Genomic DNA, 16,122 nt, shown 5'->3' with positions numbered 1-16,122 from the left:
ACATGATGCATAATTTTATGTTTGATACATATTAAAATATTTTTGAACAAATTGGCCCGTGGACGTTAATTCAAGCAAATACTACCAATTCAAAAAAAAAGTTAATTCCAGCAAATACTACAAAATCAATTCAAACAAAGTTAATTGGAGCAAATATTACCAATTCATGGAGATATCTTACAACATTTCTACCAAATTTTCATTTAGGGATAACAAATGAAAATTACCTCAGCAGAAACCTAAAGACATCAATGCAATGCAAGCATGGAAAATTCATTTTAATGACTAACATCCATTCAACTATGAGTTTCTATTCAGTCTTATGCCTAAAAGGGTATCTATACCATTGTAGCAACAAATGAGCGAGAATATATTTATACCATTAATGCTTTAAGATCATTTTGCATAGTTCCATAGTGCTGTTCAGTTAGCTTAGCCTCCCCGTCTCCTATAAACTATAATTCCATTCGCAGCCGAAGAAGTCTCAGCTCATTTCCATCACCATTGATTCACAACAGCCTTCTGGATGAAAGAAAAAGTGAATACAAAAGCATATGAGAGAAGAGTAGATTAATTAGTTCCTTTTTAACTAGTAACAATAATAACAAATAGGGTAGATAACGTATTAATCCTTATTTTTATCTAATACACTGTTTGGTCCCCTAATTTGAAAAACACATTTTAAGATCCCTATCTTTTGCCAATATTAACTCTTTCGTCCTTTTATCTATTTTTTTTTAGATTTTTAACCCAACATATTTTAGCTTTTAGGACAGTCACAACACAAAACGAAATGACCATGTTACTCTGTATATCTGTCTGTTTAAGGCAAATATAACAGTTAGAAGTCTAAAAAATATAGACAAAAATATTGGCTATAACTAAGGATCTTATAATATGTTTTTCAAAAAACAGTGTAAAAAAAAAAAAAAAAGGGCGGCCCGGTCGCACTACGCGTCCCCGCTGAGCGAGTGTCTTTCAAAAAACAGTGTATTAGGTAAAAAATAGAGGACTAATAAATTATTTACCCTAACAAATATAATATGAATTAGGATCTAGAAGCAGAAAAAAATTAATGAATGGAGTGCATCAGCAGTAGGATTCAGTCCTAAACATTAATCAAAAGAAGACCAATATTCACAAACAAAATTAAGGAAGAGACAATAAGATGCCTGATGCTCAAACAAGCATGGAAGAATATTACTAAAACATATGCCAGAATCAGCAAGCCTTACCTTGTCGGATGAGGGTTTCTTTTTCGACCTCTTGAGAGCACTTAGAGGAATTAAAAGGTCAGCAACTCCAGAACAATTTTGGCATTGCCAATTTCCGGCAGGAACTGACTTCTCCAAGGAAACAAAATACATGATTAATATCAGTATCTTGACGTAAATAATAGAAAATTGAAGTGAAGAAAATTTGAGCGGAAACATAAGATTCACATACGTCAAGGGGTGGGTTGAGACAGTGAAGATGAAAAGTGCTGGGGCATGTGTCGCAGCATAGCAAATCTCCACCTATATCACATACTACGCACTGGTAGTAATACTGTGAAACATAGCAAAGCTCAATAATAGCCAATAGAATGGAAGCTGAATATTTGAGTTTGAGAAAACAAATAATATATAGGGAAATCGTTAAGCAAATTAATTCCTGAAAACCAATTGCTATTTGAACATTTCCTCTTGTTCTCTTGATACCAAAGAAGAAATTGCTGGATCCAACCACCCTAGTGCACAGAAAGCTACAATTTCTCTGGTAAAATAAGGAGAACAGGGGATGCTTTAACTTGCTAGTATTCATATTACCGCTCTTAAACCAAATCATATATGACTTTTGCACCTATGTAGAATTTTATGCTATGTGGTAAACTTAAAAGAATGATGAATAAGTAATCTCGATAACCGGTTATTTGAAAGTTTTAGAAGCATATATTCTGAAATACTATAACATAGGTTAACATAAAAAAAAATATATAATGAACTGGAATTAGAAAGAAAGAGAAATCTTACCCCATCAGCTCCTATTGTCCGAGGAGGCAAACTAGATGAGTTATCATCATTTCCTGCACCGGAATTTGATTTGGTTGGTTTCTGTGAACACTGTTTCCTTTTATGGCTACCCTTTTATGGCTACTCCTTTGGTAACTGCCATTCAGCTTATCAATCATGTCGACAGACAACAGAGCTCCAAAGTAAACCTACATTTGTTAGATAATACAGAAGATTAGATTAGTTTCATCATCTCATAACACTTTTAAGACCATATTACATCGGAAATTTCATAATAGAATGCATTAATAGTTTCTGATAGAAACAGAATGCAGAATATCAGCAATATTGGAAGGACAGGAAAAGGGTGCCACTGCTATCCTGTTTGCAGCTAAGACTATATTCTCAATAAAACAATAACTCTAAACTACAAATGAACGAGAGAATCGTCCAAAGGGACAATAAGGATGCCGTAATGCCTTGAATCAGTATAACATACTACGACAGGAAGCAATGGGTCTGGGGTCCATCGTGGATCCCCGGCCAACAGTATATCTTGTTTCCTATTCGGATTAGTATTGGCTTTCGGTTTTCTACTTGGAAGCGACATCGTAGCTACATCCTGCGATCCAAGTCGGATTAGGTTAGATTGAGTACTATAAATACTTTATTATGTAAACCTAATTTGTAATCTGTTTTTCCGCCTCCTAATAAAAGCTATTCTCCTTCGGTCTGTAGACTAGCCAATAAATCCGCACAAGAAAGGAGAACAATCAAACACTGAAATCTACCAATAAAGCATATTGCAGTATAGGGGAGAAGTAGATGTATATTGAAAGGAAATATATAATTTGAAACCCGAAAAACAATTCTCCGTTTCCTAGCAAAGATAACACCAAATTACATAGTTCAAAAAGGAATTACTTTTTTTTTTTTTTTAGAAAATCAAAAAGGAATTACTGGTACCCACTGTTCCTCATAGATTTTATACTTATAAGCCACATTTTCGTGTGCGGGTGTGTCAGAGATTAATATAAGATATATCATTGGACCTTAACTATCAGCTTGAGTTTTTAGTTCAAACAGATCATGACAAAATTAACGGATTTTCTCTAAACATTATCTTTGTAATTAGTAACATATTAACATAATCTAAATCCATGCCAATATTTTAATATCACTAATGATGTCAAAGTATCAACAATTGAAGCACCATATCACTGTTGTACTGTGCACTAATGTACTGCTCAAAGAAATTGAATTCCAAAGCTTTTTAGTATCAGATCAAGAAGGAATCTATCGATTCCAAAAACAAGTTTCAACCTTTTATGAATGCAAGATGACAATCTACCCTACCACATTCATCTAGAAACTCAAAAAAGTAGCAACTGAACTACTCTTTTACTTTATGGGTTATAAGATTTGTCTTTCCCATTCTCTTCGGATATACAATTCAACAAATCAAACCTAAAAATCAGACCAGGAAATTACCATTGTAAACCTAAAATGATTCTGAAAAAATAATACAATGCAAAATTGATCTACCATAAACAAGTACGTAAAAGTAGCAGTTTTACCTAGAAAATGAGAATTTCAGTGCAAAGATAAAAAAAGAAAAGATAAACAAAGAAAAGAGAGAAAATGGGCAAAGGAAAATTGAAAAGAAGAGAAAATGAGAGTTGACACTAAGAGGGATGAGTTGTACAGAAGAGAAATTGATTTTGTTCTCTTCTTTCCTTATTTTTTGTTCTCATCTTATTCTATTCAAATTTTTTTGTTACCATCTCTTAACCCAAGTCACCTTTTTGGGTTCAAATTTTCATTTTTTACCGTAGCAAGGGTTCAAAGGTAGTATTTTTAAGTTATATGAATAATAAAAAAAATAATAATTATACGGTCTCTATGTTTTTACTTAAACCATCGTATTATTATAAAGTCCTTAGGTTTTATCTTAATCAACTCTTTAGTCCATTTATTTACATAAAAGTTTGCACCTAATTATACAAATAAATAACTTATCAATCAAAATAGTTATAATGAAGTTTGTGTAGTATAAATACACCAAAATTCTTATATTTATATATATTAATTATAAAAAATTTATATTTTTTATTCTTTTAAAAAAATCACTTTTATACTTTTATATAGTTATACTCCTATTTTGATAATTTTTACAATATTTCTTATTCATTTTTTAATGAATAAGTTCTACAGTATGTGAGCGTGCTGCACATGGAGATTTAGAATTATTTTTAATGAATAAGTTCTACACTATTTACACAAGAGCTCCTCCAAGTGACAGAAACACATCGTTCTTCCACAGATCCGCTAAAGCTAAAAAGCTTTAATAATTAGTATAGAACACATAAATAAAATATTTATATTATTTTATTTTTTTTTTTGAGAAAACTTCATCAAAAAGAAGCAAAAGAATCGTACAAATAATATTACCCAACCCATTGGGAACGCAGAAAAAAGCAAAAGCATTGCTATTAGAAAGAGATTGATTAGCCACATTACATGGGTAACCTCATTTACTTATTGATGCAGCAGAAATAAACATACTTTCGTTCTAAACACTTGCTCGCGCACGAACAAAGCTTAAAACCGTCAACTATCGTTGAATCGCGCACGACTAACGAAAATTGGAAGAAAGAGAATACAACAACAACAACAACAAAGCCTTAGTCCCGAAATGATTCGGGGTCGGCTAACATGAACCATCATATAAAACCGTGAAAATCAAGTCGTGTCAGCGACACAGATTCGCTCCCTCCACTCCGTCCTATCCACTACCATATTTTCCTCAATTCCCAATAAACTCATATCACTCTCGATCACCCTCCTCCAAGTTTGCTTAGGTCTTCCCCTACCCCTCACCACTACATCCCTTTGCCACTCTTCGGTTCTCCTAACCGGCGCATCAAGCGCTCTACGTCTCACATGGCCAAACCACCTTAGTCGGTTTTCTCTCATTTTATTCTCAATAGATGTGACCCCTACTTTTGTCCTAATTATTTCATTACGCACCCGGTCCTTTCTCGTGTGACCACACATCCATCTCAACATACGCATCTCCGCCACCGACATCTTATGGATGTGGCAGTGTTTCACTGCCCAACACTCCGTACCATATAACAATGCTGGTCTAATTGCCGTCCGGTAGAATTTTCCCTTCAATCTATTAGGCATGCCGGGATCACAAAGGAAACCCGTAGCACTCTTCCACTTCGACCAACCAGCTTTAATCCTATGAGCAACATCTCCATCTACTTCTCCATCCGTTTGGATAATAGATCCTAAATACCGGAAGCAATCCGAGGCCTGAAAAACTCTCCCATCCAGGGTGATTGTCCCTGCCTCCCTACTCCTACGGCCACTAAACTTACACTCCAAATATTCTGTCTTACTTCGACTCAACTTAAAGCCTCTAGATTCTAGAGTTTGCCTCCATAGTTCCAACTTCATCTCCACTCCTTCTTTCGTCTCATCAACCAACACAATATCATCTGCAAACAGCATGCACCATGGTATACCATCTTGAAGTGAACTTGTTAGTTCATCCATAACGATAGCAAAAAGAAATGGGCTTAGTGCGGAACCTTGATGCACTCCAATCGTAATAGGAAACTCTTCAGTCTTCCCAACACTAGTACGTACACTCGTGCATACGCCCTCATACATGTCCTTTATGATGTCAATATATTTCCGCGAAATGCCTTTCCTTATCAAGGCCCACCAAAGTACTTCCCTTGGTACCTTATCATATGCTTTCTCCAAGTCAATGAAAACCATATGCAAGTCTTTCTTCTTATTTCGATAGTGCTCCATTAATTGTCTCATTAGATGGATGGCTTCCATAGTTGATCTTCCCGGCATAAAGCCAAACTGGTTTTCCGAGATCTTCACCGTCCTCCTTAGCCTTTGTTCAATCACTCGCTCCCAAAGTTTCATAGTGTGACTCATTAATTTGATTCCCCGATAGTTGGCACAATCTTGGACATCGCCTTTGTTCTTATACAAAGGGATTAAGGTACTTTTCCTCCATTCTGATGGCATCTTATTGTTTCTCCAAATTTTGTTGAAGAACGTCGTCAACCATTCGATTCCTCTTTCTCCCAAACATCTCCAAATCTCAATAGGGATGCCATCAGGTCCTACTGCTTTCTTTAACTTCATCTTACTTAATGCCTTTTGACTTCACCCTTTTGAATTCTCCGCAGGCATTCATGATTTATCATATCGTGATGGATACTTATATCTCCAACATCTTGTTGGCGATCTCCATTAAATAAGTCATCAAAATAGGACCTCCATCGTTCCTTGATATCCTTATCTCCAACTAGGACTTTCTGGTCCACATCCTTCACACATTTAACTTTTTCGAGATCTCGCGTCTTCCTATCTCTCATCCGAGCAATTCTATATATGTCTCTTTCCCCTTCTTTCGTATCCAATCTTGTATACAGATCCCGATTCACCTTTGCTCTAGCATCTCGTATGACCTTCTTTACTTCCCTTTTAGCCTCTTTGTATTTTTCGTAGTTCTCGTCACTCCTACATTTTCCCAATAGTTTATAGGATTCTCTCTTACTCTTTACTGCTTGTCGTACTTCTTCTGTCCACCAAGATGTGTCCTTACCCGGTGACATGCTACCTTTAGATTCCCCTAGAACTTCCTTCGCTACTTCCCTTATACTATGCTCCATCTTATTCCATATCGAATCTATATCTGAATCCATATTGCAAGTCCAAATATCTTTTTTGGACTTATATAAGGTGGAGGTCGAGCCTTTATATAGGCTGACAAAATAAAACCTAATCCGAAACCTAAAAGGAAAAGGAAAACAATAAAATAAGAAAAGTGCGCTAAAACACAAAAAGGCCGATTTGAGGCCCTAAACGACCTCGGATGGCTAAAAAACACGTCCACCATGGGTTTGATTCAATGGGCCGAATCCAACAAAATTAGGGTCCGAAATCGCTAAATTTCAACAACCCGTTTTATCTTCAAAATTTCAGTTTCGGGTCCGTTTTCTCCAAATAGTTTAAGGCCCGCTCCACTTCATCACTTCATCACTTATTTACAGTTTCTTAAAACAGTGAAGAGATGTAACAATTAAAAACGATTGAATCATTTACAATAAAGTATAATAAATAACCACAAAGTTAAAGTTTGCGTATTAGCATAGTTTGTGCAGTGTCTGAGCTGCAGCCGAACGACCTATGGTAGAATAAATAGACAATTTTTTAGAAACAGAAAGAGAGTAATAATTTTTTAAGTAATAACTAAATTTGTAAACGGACTCTTGATTTAAACCTATCGATCAAAGGTCAAATTTTAAATAGTGGTTTGACCTATGGTAGACATAGTCCAAAAAAAAAATCTAATGGTTTGACCTATGGTAGACACAGTCCTATACTTTAAATAGATAAATATTTATTTATTTATTTGAGACCCCTTTAATCTAAATAATTCAAATAAATTGATTAAAAAGGTTAACAAATTTTAAAATTTGAAATTTTTTGGAAAATAAATATTGATGGAAATTTGTTGCAAATCAGACCAAATGAATACTGAAAGGCAATTGATATTTTCCTACACCGAAATTCATGGTTGCAAAAAAAGAGATTTATTGTCAATATTTTAAATTTTAGCTTCTCAATGATACCATTTATGACTTTAAAGGTACGGTTGATCTTGACTAATAATCATAAAGAATATTACTATTTTATAGGGTCAATCACATACCTAACACTGTAGTTTGTAAAATTTTACATTTTGGTTAACTTTGTCAGAATTTGACCAACAACCTCGAGCTCGAAATAACAAGTTTCAAGAGTTAATTCATATTTTAAACAACTTTAATTATTCAACTTTTTAGGTTTGAGGTCATTTAGGTGTTTTTTTTATGAGAGAGAAAGTTTATATTTTGAGAGAGAAAACTAAAAAAATGATGATTTTGAAATATAAAAAACATAGTTCCATAGTAAATATGATATTAACAACTTTACTTCCTAAAATTCTTCATTTTGTGGTCGTTATCGGCCAACTTTGGCAAAGAAAACAAAATGCAAAATTTTGCAATTACAAAATTACATTTGTAAAGAAAAATACTACATTTACCCATCTGCAAATCCATATAACCAAATACATCAACTTGTAATTAACCCTTTATAATATTAGAGAGAAAATTAATATTGACTTATAACAATAAAAATATTTTTGTATTTTATCCCCTTAAACAAATAAACTCACAAAACTTAATTAAAATAACAATGGAAAGCCTAAATTTTCAATTCTTCTATAATGATTCCATTTCATTAATTTTGACCAGTTTTGTATTACCAGTAATAATATGTTTTTTTTGTTAGATAATTTGTTTTATTCCCTTTCCGGACAATATTCTTAATTAATGCATATTATTTTTTAATAATAATATTTCTGTAAATGTGAAAATGTAAAATTATGTAATTTTATGTGAGACTTTACTTTTGTAGGTTTCAAAACTTTGCAGTGCTTTGTGAAATGAAATTTCAAATTAACAAAATTAATGAGTTTTTTTGATAAAAATTGGGACGAGACAGAATTAGGGCGGGGTGAGCACCCATGGCCCAAGAACTGTCAAACCGTAATATATTAAAAAGGAAAAAAATGAATGTTTGAACAAGAGGAGAGGAAGGAAAACAAACAAAAAGAAGAGGGGAGGAGAAAAGTTTAGAGAAAATTAAGAGAAACGCAAATGTGAAATACTACAAATGTCATCATTGATAAACTTGTGACAAAAATCAGGAGCAAAAGGCCACCAATTGATCATTGAAGAAGAGACTCCAAATTTTGCCAAAGCATCAGCAACTCTATTTCCTTCCCTAAAGATGTGAGAAAAGAGAATGTTCATACTAGAGCAAATACTGAGACAGTGCAACCATTCTTGTCGAATACTCCAAGGAACATCTATGGAACGATGTCTAAGCAGATTAACAACATACATTTAGTCTGACTCAACCCAAAGTTGATGCCAATTTTTCTCCCAAGCGAGTTCAATTGCGAAAATAGCGGCTCTCAATTCATCCATATAAGCAAAAGAAGGAGGGGTAGAAAAAGCAAAACAACCTTTGGGACAACCTCGATAGTTGCGAAAAATACCACCCGCTCCAGCCTAGCTAGGAGTGCCAAAAGCAGAGCCGTCCATATTGACTTTAACCCAGCCCAGGGGAGGTTTAAGCCAGTGGACCAGAATAATGTTGGGAGTAGGGGGCGGCCTAGGAGAAGCAAGAAGACTGGATAAGATAACAACATCTCTCCGCGAAGAGCAAAAACCTTTAGAAAAGGCAAAGGACTCGCGAATCATTTGAAATAGTTTGATCTTCGAGTGCTAAATAGAAGGAGAGACATCCTTAAAGATTGCTTCATTCCGATAATACCAGATTAACCAGATGCAAGTGATAGCGGCAACACGCCAGATTGTCGACACTTAGGAGCCAAAACGAATGCAACGGAGATCGCTGAAGAAGTGGATGAATTGGGAATGTCGAGGTAAAGAGCAGGCAAAATGAATCTCAAATGCCCTCCAAAGAGAATCTGTAAAAGAACAACTAATGAATAAATGATTAATGGACTCAGCATCCCTGCCACAAAGAACACAACAAGAGGCAATGGAGAATCCAAGGCGCTGCAGGAGATTGTGAGTCAGAACCCGTCCATGCAAAACTCTCCAGAAAGAAAAGGAGCGAGAAGGGGGAGTGTGAGCATTCCAAACAAATTTATACCAGTCCACCAAAGAGGAACTGGGACTGATAACCGAATAGTATTCTATGGCAGAGAAAATACCCTTTGTGGAGGGTTGCCAAGCGCAGAAATCAATAATATCTCTACCCCTGTGAATAGATCGAATACTGACTTGAACAGCCGAAGGAAGATTTCCTAAACCAAGCCATTCCGAATTTAACAAAAAGTCATCAATGGAATTATAGCACCAACGCTTTTCCTAATGATCGAGACCCAATCGGTCCGCTACCGAAGGGATTATCCACTTATCAGTCCAGAAGTTGAGCTTTGAAGACTGGCCAATCCACCAAAAGGTCTGTTCCCAAATGGATGAATAAACAAACTTACAAGAAGACCAAATCGAGGAAGGAGCAATGGTAGCTTTAGGCAAACCAAAGATAGCCAGAAATCTAGATTTCATCAGAGAAATAGCAAGACTGGTTCCTTAAATTAAATCCCAACACATCTTACCCAAGAGAGCCTGATTAAAGATCTTAAAGTCCTTAATGCCCAATCCTCCATCCTCCAAACTTTTGCAACAAGTTTGCCAGGGAACCGTGATTAGCTTCCTCTGATCAATACAACCCGTCCAAAGGAAGTTCCTAACACTTCTATTGAGCTTTTTCAACAATCCCACTGGCCACTTATAGATCAAGAATGAGTGAACTAGAGCTCCAGTAATAGCACACTTAATTAGAGTTAAACGCCCTGCAAAGGAGAGAGAGCTTCCTTTCCACTTGCTAAATTGAGAGGGAAATTTGTCTGCAAGGCTGTTGAGATGACGAGCCCTAGGAGCACCAATAAATAGAGGGACTCCTAAGTAACTCAAAGGAAGAGACTCCAAACGGATACCAAGACAATGAGCCAGACGAAACTTCCTCGGAGGACTCACCCGAGACCCAAAAAAGACAACAGATTTATCCAACTAACCTGTTGATCGGAGATCTGACCATAGAGTAGGAAGAAATCCTTGAGAGCATACATGTTGTTCAAGGAAGCCACTCCAAAAATGAGCACGTCATCAGCAAAGAGAAGATGAGAGGGAAAAGAGTTTCCACCAGAATAGTACATAGGAGAATAACTACCCTCCCGTACCATTTTAGCAAGCCAACGAAAGAAAAAATCCTCAGCAATGTCAAACAAAAGAGGAGAGAGGGGATCCCCTTGTCTAACCCATCTAGAACCAGAAAAGTAACCCTTTGGAGAACCATTAATCATCACAGAAATACGAGCAGATGCCAGAATGTTAAGGATCCAATCGTTGAAAGTGAGAGAAAAACCAAAGGAATCCAACACATCTAAGAGGAAGTTCCAATCTAAAGTATCAAAAGCCTTACGAATATCAATTTTTAAAGCCATGTGGCCACCAAAATGTTTTCTGTCAAGAATATTAACTCCCTCAGAAGCTAAGGCAATGCACTGATGAATGCTTCTACCTTTAAGGAAACCATACTGGTTGGGAGAAACAATCCTTGCAGCAATAACTGCAAGACGATCAACAAGAATTTTTTAGATGATTTTGAAACCAAAGTTACTCATTACAATTGGACGGAAGTTCTCAATTCTGTCAGCTTCAGCAACTTTAGGAATTAGAGCCATAATACTAGAGTTTAAACCAGGCAGGATGCAACCATGATCAAAGAAAGACTGAACCATATTGCAAACATCCTGCCCAACAATATCCCAAAAGGAACGGTAAAAGGTTCCCCCAAAACCATTAGGACCAGGGGCACTATCAGGATCCATCGAAAAGACTGTGTCCTTAATAGTTTCAAAGGATGGTTTAGAAATTAAATCCTCATTTTCCAAAGAAGTTACTAAGTTGGGAATTACCTCATTAATAGGAGAAAGATCAATATGCTCCCTAGAACTATGAAAGAGATTAGAGAAATATTCAATAACATGATCAGATAATCTTGTCGTGTCAGAAGTAGGACCCTCATCGCCGATCCTTAAATGATTAATGCCGGCCCAAGTCTTTCTAACTCTAGCAGACCTTTGGAAAAAACTAGTGTTTCTATCTCCCTCTTTAAGCCATTTAACACGACTTTGCTCTCTATACATCATCTCCTGCCGAAGAAGTTGTAAATCAAGGTTGGAGTAGGCGGTAGAAACAACACTACTCAACTCCGGAGTATCACCTTGCTCAAAAACTTATGTCAAAATTTCACGTGTGATTACAAAATCTTGTAACAACACTAAAATGAATATGAGTTAAAACTCATACAAAATAATCATATGTATTATTCAAACACCATTTTATAGAGAATATATAAGAATCCACAAGAAAGTTAAACCTGATAATTAATGTTATAAACATAACACAGATCAATGACAAGGTGATTCACTAAGTAATTGAACAAAATAAAGAAGTAAGTCTCCCAAACAGACCCAAATAGGTCTTTAATTAATGTTGTGACTATTTTATGCCTAAGCAAAATAACCAACTCTTTTTTATTCATTGTAGTCCATTTTATTGTAAATCAATTATAGACCATTTTGCTGTAAATTGATTATCTTTTCAATTTCACCTGTAGATCATAAATGAAGACATCAAGCAAATCCAATATGAACTTTCCAATTCAACAAACAAACAAAATGCAAAAAACAATGAAGATGGAAACAACACTGACCAAAACTCAGTTTAATGCTAATAAGCATAAAATGTTAAACGAATATACAACATGCATTATAAGAACAGAAGATTAGATGGTCTCACATTTTATAGTTTTATGGACATTAATAGCTTATCAAAGCAAAAAAGAAAAAAAAAGCAAAACTCCTTACCTAAGAATCAAATGGTCCAATATAGCATTGTTCAGCAGTATCTTTCTCACCAGATGTGATATCCGAATTAATCACAAATGACGGCCAAGCATAATAGGCAATATGAGATGCCTCAACAGATCCCTCTCTTTCATTCAGAAACCAACCTGTTTGATGAAATTCATATGAACATTGAACTAGTTTAAAAGGTGTAAAATGAAAATATCAGTAAAAGAGTCAAGATAAGGATAATGCCTAAAATCCCTAAATATCACCAATTCAATATATTGCTCCTTCGGAGCCTCGCTCTACTAGTGGTTAGTATGAATAGGAAGATGAAAACGAATGCTCTTCGAATTGGTACCTAAACCCTAGCTAGTTCTTGCCACCTATGCTGCTCCCCGGTGATCAACGGAGACTAGTGCTTTTGCTGTTGGCTCCGCCACAGCAGCCTCCGCTGGAAAGAAGGGAGCAAGGCCATTTTTAAACTCAACCCCTTAAAGTACTGCTACATGGAATAAGCCAATCCATCTACATGATTCTCACATCCTGATCTTTCCACATTCGTATCATTATCATTGGGTAATGCTTTTGTTTCACTATTTATTAATTTCCAGTTGGTTCAGCGCCTCCCTTTCTAGGTGCTAATTCCTGTGATCTGACAGCGAAAGGGTTCTTCACTAGTGACTGATACATGGTACTACAATTTCACTTCTTTTTCTTTTTCCTTACATATGTGGGTATTGACATTTAAAAGCCTGTCTGTCTCCGCTCTATCTTACCGGGAAAGTAGGAAATACATTCCCCTGTTGGTTAAAGAGGAATTCTATGGCTATGCTCGGATCTAACTCTCTCTCTTTCCGGCTTAGCTTAGTGAAGAGAGGGGCCTTTCTTACCTAAGGATCATTTCGCTTTCGACGCGTATGAGCTTCACATCTAGGAGCCCTGCCTCCAACATCGCTTATTATGCCTTGCCTCTATCTCTATCTAAGTGAATTTATTCTTCATTCAATTCATATCCTATTTGAAATAGCAAAAGAAGAAGGAGAACTCCCAGCACTGGAGCTGATTGAATGATTCTTGTTCACTGCTAAGCTAATCGTTCTGTTCTACTTGACTCTATTATGATACCTAACCCTAGGGTGAGAATCGCTATAGACTAGCTCTGGCTTGACATTTACTCTTTCCAGGTATGATATTAAAGTAACTAGGGTTAGGGAGGGCGACATGGATTTGGATTGGGATTAGGAAGAAAGGAAAGAGGAGACCCTCAATCAACGCGATGATGGAGAGCTGGCCAAAATGAGCACTAAATACTTTTCGAGAAATTTCTTCCAAATCCCTACAACTAAAATGCCTAAAATCCCTAAATATCACCAATTCAATTGGATTCACCAATTGAATCCAATTCAATTCACCAATTGAATCCAATTCAATTCAATTCAACTCAATTCACCAATTTAATTTAATCAAAATCCTTAAAACCCCTAAATATCACCAATTCAATCCAATTTAATTCACCAATTCAATTTAATAAAAATCCCTAAAATCCTAAAACTAAAATCTTAAAAATACCTAAAACTAAAATCCCTAAAATTAAAAATCTAAATTAAAGATTTACCTCTTTCTGTCTCTCTCCTCTTAAGCAGCGGAGACGGCTGCTTCTCCTCACCACGTCAGTCTAATTCCGGGTGGTGTCTCTTCCTCCCGTCGTCGGTGTTGCAGTGGTTCATCCTTCCTTCCTTAATCGTGAAAGAGCTTAGTGAGGAGAAGAATCTTCTTAGCAACAATTGTTTTTTGCTGCAATAAGAGCATAAATGTAATCCAAACCTCGTAACCACAAGGATATCAATTTTTTTTTTTTTGGTAGGAATAAGAACAACAAAAAACAACAAAACTAACCCGGGATCAGCCTGGGGAAGCTGACCCCCACCACATCATCCAGGAGAAAAGAGGAAAGAAAGCTCGGAGGAGAGGTAAAAGTAGTGATTCCATAGCTTCCTTCATGCCCAGCAGCCGTCAGACGATCTGCTACCCTGTTCTGCTCTCTAAAAATATGGTTGAAAGAAATAGAAACAAAGCCTTGGCAAAGCCTCTTGATCTCATTAACCAGATTATTACTTCTCAACCCACTTTCAATGTTATTAGAGATTAATAGAAGAGAAATTACCTGCTGCCGTTGGGGAAGAAAATAATAAGTGGAAGGAAGGACGGAGATGAACGAAGGTGAGTGATGATCGATCATTTGAGTGATTCCAGGGCATTTGAAGATTTCAATTTAGAGAATAGGGATTGAAGTATCGCAAAAGATGGGGATGGATGGGGCTTTCACTTTGTTGGGTTTAAAGCGTGTGAGAGAGAAGAAAGTAAAAGTTTGTTAGACTTAAAAATATTTGTGCCTGTAGTTAATATATTCATATATAAAAATATAATTATTTTCTACTAATTTAATTTTGTCCCCTATTATATATTAAAAAAGAATTGGGGGCAATTAATATAATCATCCCCTATATTAATTTCAAAATTATTATCGAGGACAAAAAGTATAAATTGTCTCAAACAATTTGTACCCATAAATCCTTTTTTTTGTAGTGAGAATACTAAAGAAAATGCTATTCATGCCATTGATGCATTAAGATCATTTTTCAGAGCTCCACATAGATGTTTAGTTAGTTTAGCATCCCATTCTCCTACTACTTTCTTTCTGGCACGCCTTGTATAAACTTTAATTGCTTTTGTAGAAGAAGAAGTCGCATGTTCTATCCTATCATCATTGGCATTCACAACCTTCTCGATGAAAGAAAAAGTGAAAAAAAAGCATAAAAGAGGAAGAGATTAAATAGTTGTTTTTTAACTAGTTGTTCGGTCAATAACGGATAAATTACCAAAATAGGCGTTTGCTTTTTGGAAAGTATCAATTTAGGCTCTCACTATAAAATAGCACCAATATAGGCCTAACATTTAAAAAAGTATCAATTTGGGCCTTAACTTGTCACGTCATTCATATTATTAGGTTAAGTTATGTCAATTTTACATGGAGAGAGAAATCAGAATTTAACAGAGTAATATGAATGACGCGTGACATTTCGTTATCGGCGGCTAAATTGATACTCTTTTTTAGATATTTTGTACGTGAAGCTCATATTGATACTTTCGCAAAAACCAAAAACCTATTTTGGCACCTTACCGCTAACAATAATAACAAATATAATATAAATTAGGATATAGAAGTAGCAAAAAGGAAACTGACTTGTTTTTCATCAATGAGTACATGTTTCTCAGACCCTTTTTCCATGAGAGCTCCAACATCAGCAGAGTCAGTTGTGATCGTTGTTTGAAGTAAAATTTTTCTTTCTTGCTCAATGGGTTTTGATTTCGATTCTTGTAGTCTATGGCCCTAATGGAAAAAGTGGCACATGAAAAACTATAATACTAATAGAAACAATAAAATAAAAATACTAATGAAGATGTTATTCATACCATTGATGCCTTAAGATCATTTTCCATAGCTCCACATGCATGTTTAGTTAGTTTAGCATCCCCTTCTCCTACTACTTTCTTTTTGGCACGCCTTGTGTAAACTTTAATTGCTTTTGT

At 35.6% G+C, this 16,122-nt stretch overlaps 1 long non-coding RNA gene across 1 annotated transcript; it reads right to left on the bottom strand.

Moving 5' to 3' along the window:
- Positions 1–397: 397 nt before the first annotated feature.
- LOC136229434 (uncharacterized) lies at positions 398–14,896 on the bottom strand. The gene is made up of 7 exons (XR_010689191.1): positions 14,696–14,896; positions 14,147–14,325; positions 12,547–12,692; positions 2,013–2,200; positions 1,447–1,548; positions 1,236–1,343; positions 398–522 (listed from the first exon to the last, which is right to left on the bottom strand). It is a non-coding gene; the product is annotated as an uncharacterized lncRNA (long non-coding RNA).
- Positions 14,897–16,122: the final 1,226 nt, after the last annotated feature.

The sequence above is a fragment of the Euphorbia lathyris genome, chromosome 1 (assembly GCF_963576675.1).
Source record: "Euphorbia lathyris chromosome 1, ddEupLath1.1, whole genome shotgun sequence".
In the NCBI taxonomy this organism is placed as follows: domain Eukaryota; kingdom Viridiplantae; phylum Streptophyta; class Magnoliopsida; order Malpighiales; family Euphorbiaceae; genus Euphorbia; species Euphorbia lathyris.
Note: the sequence above shows the minus strand (reverse complement) of the source record. Positions and strands in the feature narration are given on the sequence as shown.